This window comes from Acanthisitta chloris, unplaced genomic scaffold (assembly GCF_000695815.1).
Source record: "Acanthisitta chloris isolate BGI_N310 unplaced genomic scaffold, ASM69581v1 scaffold3935, whole genome shotgun sequence".
Classification (NCBI taxonomy): Eukaryota; Metazoa; Chordata; class Aves; order Passeriformes; family Acanthisittidae; genus Acanthisitta; species Acanthisitta chloris.
In genome coordinates, this window is record NW_008673001.1 from 23,138 (window position 1) to 32,904 (window position 9,767).

The window sequence follows — 9,767 nt, forward strand, 5'->3', positions numbered from 1 at the left end:
CTGCACCCACCATTGTCTGGCTTATGGGGAAAGGAGTGGGCAGACCAGCATAAGAAGTAAGCTTATGACTGGGGTCTGTTTTAGCTGGCAGTCCCTTCAGCCCTTCCCAGGCAAAAAAAAGGAAGAAGAGTCTGGGAATCTTGATGAGTTCTTCAGTGAAGGAAAAATTCAAGATGTTTGTTTTCAACAGTCCCTTAGACAGTTCAAGTCAAGAGTCAAAGGCCTGCAGGAATCTAAGTAGGAGAAATCTGCATTGCTACCACCTGCAACATAAGCTTTCACTGGATTATGGAAGTGCTGGATTTCTTCCAGAATGGAGTCTCAGACTGGCATCCCTGAGCTAATTTTAGAACACCGTATTGGATAAAAAGGCACATCAACCTCTTCAGTCCCCTTCTGCTGTCCTCAGGCTGATCCGGTCAGACTTGTGCACAGTATGGATGTTTTAAGTTAATTGCGTGTGCTTTTCAAGTATAGCTTAGTTCAATTGGCTGGGAATTTGGGGGAAGCATTCTACATCTAGAAAATGTTTTTAAGGCAGCACCTTAGTCATTCTTGGGCTGAGTATGCTACTTCTGTACAGAACAAAATAAGCCATTTTGGTGCCAAAAAGCAGCCAGCTGAACATTGAGACTACTCAGGGGGATTTCTTTGCCTTGTGAATTCATTCCCTCACTGGCACTGAGGTGCTGGGAGGCTATCAGCTTGAGAGTAGCCACTGTTGTGCTCTGACAGATCATCTTAGTAGTGGCTGTTCTCCCTTTTTTAGTGCAGGCTGTATTCTGCAAGGTTCTGACCTCCTTTGGGTGGGGACTATGGTACCATTTTATTTACACTGTAGATGGCTTCTGTGATCAGTAGAGCTACAGCTCCTGTGTTCTCCATGCCACCACTTCACTGCTTTCTCCAGGGACCGAGAGGAGGTGGTGGTGCTCAGCTTAACTCCAGTTTGTTGGGAGGTGTAGCTTGGTGTTTCCATGCTGCACCCTTGTCTTGCTGTCTCACCTGACTGAGGATGTTTTCAGCCCTGTAGCTATGGGCCTGCTCTGACAGTGACATCTTCCTCAGGGATCTTCTCCCTTTTTCTCTTGAGCTGGACTTTTTTTATTCTGAGGACGAAGTAGCTGGCCGTTGGGCAGTCTTCCTCTACTGGAAAGAGCTCCTGAATGCTTCTCATTGCATTGCAGCCAGCACCCCAAGCATCCCAGCAGCTGTGCAGATGCCAAGGACTTTTTTCTTAACATAAGCACGGTCAGAACTGTGATGGGTGCTCTTAGTCAACTAAATCCATCCCCACTGTTTACACAGGCCCCTAGCTGGTCCCATGTTCCATCACAATATTTCCAAACTTGTCTCTAGCTTTATACCCTTTCCCAGTACAGTCATTTTTAATGCTGCCCTTAGCAATGGCAATGGGGACTTTGGTCACCTATACTGTATGTTACTTCTGGCAGAGGCTTGTTACTTTTCTTTTTTACCCTTTATTCCCACTTAATAGAGGCCCTTCTGTGGAAATCCTTAGGATCCTGATTATCATCTCAGACAGGTTCCATGTTTCCTGAAGCAGCTTTGAGGTGCAGAGGGCCTGGCTTCAGCCTGCGCCTGCAGGCCACGTTGCATGTTTTTAGAAACCAGGAGCTGTGGATAATGCAGGTCAAATCCTAGTTCCCTCTGGTGAATTTCTGGCAGAGTTCAGCCAAAATTTTGAAGCCTGTGGTTGTAGTAGCTGATTTTGTAAATAGTTTGTATAATAAATAAAATATTTTAAAAATGCTACCTTCCCAGCTCAGCATTCTTTCCGGGCTTTACAGAGGGTATCAAGCTGGTTACTGCTGTCTGTGGGCAAGGGGTGTCTTCAGGTGTCTAGCAGAAGTCTGCTGCAGCAGGGAGAGGATGGTTTTTCACCTGCAGCCTTTCAGGATGCCTGAGTGAAGCCAGGACCTGTGAGCTTTTGGGAAGAGGCAAGGCTCTGGGCTGGGGCTTGCAGGCTACTGTGAGGCCTCACTGCAAATAGGCTGGAAAGTTGTCTGAAGCAGCTAGTAATGCCAGAAAGTATTTTAAGGACTCTTTTACATAAATTAATAATGCAGTTGGTGTGATTCCATTTTCATCCCACTCTGTATTACCTGACTCTTTGAGCTTCAGGTACTTGTACTACTTGTGCTTCACTGTACTGTTAAGAGGATTAGATGAAGCCAGAAGAAGAGGGTGGGCATTTGAGTCCTTTGCACCTTAAGGATTAAAATGACTTTAAAACTTGAGAAGACTTTGCAGAATGATTCTGTGTCCATTAGCGTTTCTGTCTGTAAAACTATGAAAATGCTGTTTCCTGAGCTGGATGAAGATTTAGCCTGTCATCAGCCAGCAGAGCATTGGCTGGCTACCTGTGTTCCACCATATATCTAGGCAGATGTTCTCACATATGAAACCATCATCTAGCCTTGATTCTGGTTTTCAGGCCATGAGCACTAGCTAAAGAGTGAGTAGTGCATGTGAGCCTCGGGGATTGCCTCTGTAACACTGTGTTGGGTGATTGTATCATTTACAAACTCCTGTGGCAGCAAAGTTGTCTTATGCTGGACTCTGAGATGAGGGAGGTTAGATAAAGCAGTGGTGAGCTTTAGAAAGAATACAGAAACTGAAGTTCCAGTGTCCCCTGGAAATTGCAGAGGTTGTGAGTCTAGAGCTGCTGAAGTTGGGGTCAGGGCACTAAAAGGTAGGTGACTTTGCCAGCAAACCTGGCATGAGCAAAACGATACATAGCAAGCCATGTGGACATGTCCTTACATGCTGTGACCAGTACAACTCATGGGAAGGGGGCCAAGTTGAGGCTGGAGTTTTCAGAAACTCTGTTTGGGTGTGAAGGAGAGAGCTCAGCATGCTGGATTACTGTAGCATGAAGTAAGTTCTAAAGTTTCTGCCTCTCTTTGCAGGATGCATGATATCATCTGGCTGCCCACATTGTCCGTCCTGATCACCAGTTTCTTGTGATGTCTTGGAGAGGGAGTGGTGACAATAATATGTTGCTGGCACCACAGCCTCCATTTAATCCTGGCACCTGGCATGGACTTGGGGCTGGGAGAGAAATCATGCCCATGCATTTCATGCTGGAATCCTACATGCCCAAGCTTATGTCTCCAGCAATAGCAGAGAGTTTATTGTTATCTTGGCATCCTTGATTCCATGCACAGCCACTAGCCCTGAGATGTATCAAGATGTGCTGCTTGGGAAACTGGATTTTTGTGCATTCAGTTCCTCTACCCAGCTTGCTTTGCCTCAATTGTAGAACTACAGAGAAGGAATTTCTTCAGATACCTAAATGAGAAAATGGGGAAATTATGCTTGGTTTGGATAAGATCTCTTCTTGATTTCATAGAGTTACGGCTGAGTTCATCAGCTGAACCAGGCTGTAACTCCTAGTTCCTGTAGTGAATTACTACATTTCATATGGTTTTGGCTGTTCTGCTACCATCTTGTGTCTGACTGACCTGGCACATCACCCCAGAAAGAGTTTGAACGTGTGATTATGGGACCTATAAAAGAAACACTTACGGGAAACAGCAAAGCCCCCAGAACCCCAGCCTGTCTTGGCATCAGCTGTATGGTGCAGAATCTGAGATTTTAGAATCTTTCTCTTAAACTCTTTGTTTGTTGTTTTTCATTGAATGCGTGAGAAACCCTAATCTCTGGTTTCCAGAGCATGAAACTTGATCGTAGGAGGGGAGGTGTTACTGCATGAATGTGTTCATTTTTAGACATAATTTGCTATAACTTTTTTCCCAGTAAAACAAAACAGCTGTAGCTGAAGTTCACCCAAAATTCCCAATTAGTCTTTTCCAGCTACCCTTCTGCAGGGATGGCGTGCTCCAAAGTGTGTTGAGGCATGGGCAGTTTCATGCAGGGTTGGAAGTGGGGAGTGAGGCTGAGAGCCAAGCTTCTCTGCCTTGGTATAGAGCTGCAATGAATACAGACAAGGGAAGTGGAGCTCTTGCACTGTATAAGGGATGGAGAGACTGGAATTGGCCTAAGGCTGCTCCAGAGTTTTCTCTGAGGCACATGAAGGCGAGAGTGAGTTTAGGTGGTTTTGAGGGCAGTGACTATGCAGTGGCCAAAACCAAATTCTTTTCTCCCCCTTGAGGCAGTTCTCTGTTAAGCTGTGAGTGTGTTGCCCAGCACCCACCTTTAAATTTAGGGATTTATGCTAACATAATACTGAAGGCCTGTAAACTTATGCAATTTTCTGAGTAATTTAGAAATCTCATCTCTCACCAGAAGGAACAGCTGTTTGGGGCTTTCTTGTGCTCCAGTAGCTGAAGCATGAGGTTGCCTCAAGATGAGATAGTGCTGCTTACAGCAGTGGGTGAAGAAATGCAAGGAAATACAGTTCCTTGCAGTCCTCTTGGAGGATGATGAAACCAGCTCTAGGAGGATTTCACATTTGTCTGAAGAAGTGGTTTGCTGTGTAGAGGCTAGCTCAGATTTGCAGAGGCCTTTGCTGCTGGTGCGTAACAGACTCAGACCTGCACTTAGAGAAAACTGACAGCCTCTTCTTGTCTGTGACTAGCACAGTCAGCAGTGGTATGCTGCCTTCTCTCTCCTAGGCCCTTTTATATTGGGAACAACATGCAATACACTGGTAGCAATTGTAGTCATTGCTGAAACTAGAAATTACAGGACAAAAATGTTGCCTTGGTGTCTTCTAGAAAGACACTGAATAGTTGCCTTTGTGCACACCCACTGAGAGCATCTCACTGAGAGCTATCTTTTATGGTTACCAGCGCTGTCTTGTTTCCTTCTGATTGCTTGCTTCCTGTCCATCTTCTCTCCTTTCTCTCCATCTCATTCCCCGTCCCAGACAGCCTGCAGACTCTGTGTCCAGATGTTGCATAGCTCCATGGGGCCCTGTTTCCAGAGTTACAGCCTACTTGAGGAGAACACCAAGGGGGAGGGACTGGGTAGATGCTGGCTGTTCTTGGTTTTAGAAGACTTGCATGACATCTTCCCTGGTGTCCAAGTGTGCCCCGCTCCCTGATTCAGCTCCGTGCTCTGCAGCCTTGCTGCCTCGCAGTCCTCCGAGCAGAGCCATGCTGCCCTGGCTCAAGGGATGCTCGAGGTGCCTCCCTCGGCCCTGTTCTGCCATCAGGAGGTGACTGCGGCTGGTTGGCCACCAGAGGGGGACCGGTAGTCGACTTGAGCTGGTCTGGATTAAGAGTGGCCAACTTCAGCTTTCTTGAAACCCTGCGGTCTGGGGTTGGGGTTGGGTTGGGTTGAGGTTTTTTGTTCAGCACACCTCTTAATCTAGCAAACACGTTGGCTGAGAGATTCTCTTGCTGTGCTTCTAATCCCCAAACTGAAGCATGTGAGAAGTGAGCATCTAGGAAGCATCCCCTGGTTCTGCCCACACTCCCCTTTCGTCTTCCAACAGGCAACACACATAAAATGCATGAAAGAATGTTAATTTACATGTGTATGATTAACCTGCAGCACTCTCTTAGGGGACTCGGCACAAATAGCTTAGTAAGAATAACGTGCTTAATATGAACAAACAACAGCAGTGACACTAACCAGAGCAGATGTGTTCTCTCAGGCTTTGAGACACAGGTTAGTAATCAGTTTGCAAGGGAAGAGGGAGTTTTAATGCATGGACCAGGAAAGCAGAATTGAGCTGGTGCACAGAGAGAGCTGATGCTCTTGTTTTAGGACTCATTATAAGCAAAATGGACTTATTATTTTATATAGCTGCAGGCACCACTAGCCTTTCCAGAGAGCCTGGGGGAATGGAAGTTGACATGAGCTTGGATGAGTTGCAGTAGGTGAAACTGGAACAGTGCAGCATGTCCAGGGGCAGGAAGGAAAGAGAACCCTGTTACCACTCTCAGGGGGATCTGTCTTGAAGTGGTCCCTGCACAAGGTCGTGCCTGCCTTGGATACTCTTTGCATCAGGTTGGTTTTGAGTAGAGGTGAGCCAGCTAACCTCGCACTTTGCAGTTAGTGGTGTCAGTAGCCTGTTGGAAGTGTCTTCAGAAAGTGCTCTGGGAGTGTCTTTCTAGGAGTTGACTCTGCTGTCCCTCATCCCCTCCTCCTGAGCAGGGCTGAGCTTCAGTTCAAGCACAAAGTTGCAGAGTGTTAGAGGAGCTGCAAAACAAATATGTTAGTGGAGTGTAATGCACTTGATGCTGTGGAGCTAGTTCAGGCCTGAGGCTGTGACTGATGGATCTGCTCCCCAGCAGCATATGGAGCAGAGGGAAGACACCAGGTTGATCAACAATAGCAGAGGGTAGGAAGGTGGTGAAGAGTCATGAGATTGGTGATGTGGACTCAAGAGGCATCTTTAGATTTTAGTGCAGAAATGCTCATGGGTCAGAAGGCACTGCTCTGGCTGCATTTGTTAGCAGGATCCCTGCTCCTTAAGTGCTTGGTGTAGTGGCAGAGGTTTAAGATTGCATGAAGAGGTAGCCTATGGAGACAGAATAACAGATTCTGATATGAGGTTGTGGTGTTGAAGTAGTTTATAAGAGGCTAAAGGAAACACACAGCTCCTGATGCATTTGTCACATTGAACAAGGTCAAAGTGACAGCCAGGAGGGATTGAAAGGCAACAAGCATGTGGCTAACCAAAGCTGTCTGCTCCACAGATGTACTGAGGGAAGCAAGAGCTTTCCTCCCTGCCCTCCTAAGGGCAGCTGAAGGAGTGTGACATGCATGTGGGGATAATGAAAACATCCATGGTTAAATAAGATTTAAAGCAAACAAACCTTCCTGCTTCAGGGCCAAAGCCTGTTTCTGACAGACAGGAATTAGGAGATTTCTCTCTGCTTCTCTTAAAGTTAGCCACTGTCCTGTGCTGGATGCTGAGCTGAAGGAGTGTTTGGCAGCTGGTGGCCCTAGGCAGAAAGAGGAAGGTAGAATCTGCTTTAATCCTGTCACAGATGTGCTAATTAGGGTTGAGCCAATTTAATATGAGTAAGGAGCAGGCAGCTCATTCATGGAACCACGTGTTAATGGCTTTCCAGAAAACCCCTCCATCTAGGGGAATGTCATTCTCAGCATCTTGCTGTGTCTGTAAGAGGGGCTGCACAGAGAAGAGGCTCTCTCTCCTGCCCTGTGGTCCCAGTGCAGCATCTACCATAGTTCCCAGTGAGTATATTAATGTAGAGCTCTGGAAAATATAGTAAGAAGTCTTTCACATGTTTTCAGAGCATATAGGTGTCTGCTGTTAGCCAAATTTCAGTAGTGTCATTCTGTTTCCTGGATAGCTGATTTCCTTTTCCACCTCTCAGAGCTGTTGGATGGGTATGGGGTGGTGACAGAGCTTGAGCCTGGAAGGGAACTGTGTTGTGGTGCTGGGTCAGTGAGCCCCACACCTGTGTTCTTACATGTCCTAGAGCTGGCAGACTCGTGGCAGAGAGAGTGTACACTGCTCTGCAAGGCCAACACCTGCCCCATGCCCTTCTCAAGCCATGAACTCTGCTTGTAGATAAAAGAACAACTTTTTGCCTCTGTGGCTCAGCCTAGCACAGGTTTGAAGAGGAGTGTTGCCTCCTGAAGTTCATCCTTGGTAGGCCCCATGGAGAGGTGGATGCAGCTGTGATTTCTTCTCACATTTATCTCTCTCCCTGCATCTCATCCTCTGCCCTGTTCTCTTCCACTATTGCTCCTTCTCTGGTCTGCCAGTGTGGCAGTGAAGAAGACAAAGTGCCTTGATAAACTCTGGCATGGCCTTCTCCCTTCTGCTTAGGGAGAGCTCCCTCCCCAGTTTTCTCTGGCTGCCTTTTGCCTTTCTAATCAGTCATGGTAATTTACCCTGGCACTGTTTGGCTGGGGCCGTACCTTGGCATCATGAGCAGCCAGGGTCAGCTGTCAGCCTCTGAGCCATGAGCCTAATGCAACAGAACAGATGTAGGTATTTTTTCCAAGTTTTCCCTGGGCAGCAGGATTAAAGTCTCTGTTCTCAGCTGGGGTCCCCGGTGTAGTCACTTCCCTCTGTGTTACACAACACCCTATTAAGAACAGCACAAACATGTTCATTGGGATCCCTTCCCCCACCCCTACAAGGCCAAGGAACAAAGGCAAGGGAGGTTTCCAAAGGCTGAGAAGCTGTCTGTTTGGTCAGGAGCCTTGGGATAATCTTGCCTAGCTATCCCCCTGTGAAAGGGCCCTGCCACTCTCTGCTGTTCTCCATCCTTGTGGTGCCAAGGGTAAGAGGGACCACAGAGGGTAGCGGTGGTAAAAGAGCAGTGGGGTCATGTTGCTCTTGCGTGCATCTGGCTGTGTGCAAACCTGAGTGAGTACCAATGCAGGGAGAAACTAGTGTGGCAGGATTCCCACCAGGCCTGGTGTCTGCACCTGCCCTCTGAGCTGTGGAGGTTTCTGAGCATGCATGTGTGCATGAGCAAACAGGCAAACAACGGGGAGTGGTGAGAAACCCTGAGGGGTGCCTTGGTGCTAGCAAGAGAGAAGGGGTGAGGTGTGGTCTGTGGTCCAGACAGACTTTCTTGCTTGAATTCAAAGGTGTCATGTCCTGAGAAGAATTGTATCTTCTGATCACAAAGGTGCTGAGGGAGCTTGCGGGGGAGAGGGAGGCAGTGTGCTCTCCATAGATGACCCTGAAGCGGCTGGGCACAGACAGGGACTGTGGCCACCCTTGGTGCGCAGGAGAGGGCTTCCCCAGCAGACCAAAGGGAGCAGTCAGGTCCATGTGAGCGCACACGAGGATCTGCTGCCTCTGTGCACCAATTACTTGCTTTAGTGACAAAAGACCATAAATGAACAAGGGAGTTAATTAGGTCTGCAGCAGGCCACGTCTGGAGGCCTGCAGAGCTGAGAAATTTGGAGTGGGTTCAGAGGTGCAGGGGGAGGAGAAGGCCCTGGAGCTCTGTGTAGCAAACAAAGGTTCTGCTGGTTCTCCCCCATCAGGGAGCACCAAGAAAAAATGTCTCTGACCTGAAGGATGGTCCCCAGGAGGGGGAGAGACCAGCTTCTGGCAGCATCTGTTTGTTCAGGCCTCCAATGAAGGATTTAAACAGCTTGTTAATTCACTCCTTTGTCCAGCTGCAGCCCCTTCGTCATTGCAAGCAAGCCTCCAGGGCAGTGTGTACAGTTATGAGCCAGCTCCCTCGTCCTGGTACTCTGTGTGCTGGGTGATCCAGGGAGCTGTCAGTGGGACTGAGGGGCATGTTGCAGCTGTCTGGCCCAGCTCTAGTAAAATGCTCACAGCAGGTCCTTTCCATCTGCTTTGGCCCAAGAGTGACCCTTGCAAACCTCCTCTCCCTTGCAGTCGCCTCAGCAGATGGTGGGAAGGCAGATGTAAAGCAGGAAATCTCTGAAGCTGTAGTTAGAAAGGTTTGACCCCATGTTACCTCTCACCCCACCACCCACAGGTGTTGGATTCTTGCAGTATCACCTAACCCCTGAGCCTTGGCCTTCATGTCCCTTCTCCCACCCCTCAAAGCACCTCCTGCTCCCTTCTCTGGACCTCAGTGAAGGCTCTGGATGGCATCCAGTTGGAAGAGAACCTCCCCCAGTTCTGCAAGCAGAGTAAGAAGGGGCACCCATGGTATGAGGGGAGCTCACAGCATGGCAAGAGCAGAGGAATGCTTGTACTCTGGATGATATGTTGTTGGGGTCTCGGGGCCTATGAGTTTGCGGGTGGGGGTGTTCAGCTGTGGTGAATCCCTACAAACCACTTTGGGCAGCTGCTTTCTTGAGTCTACCATTCCTTGCAGCCTGAATGCATCAAGTCTGCTTTGGGAGGGGGGCAGAGGTCC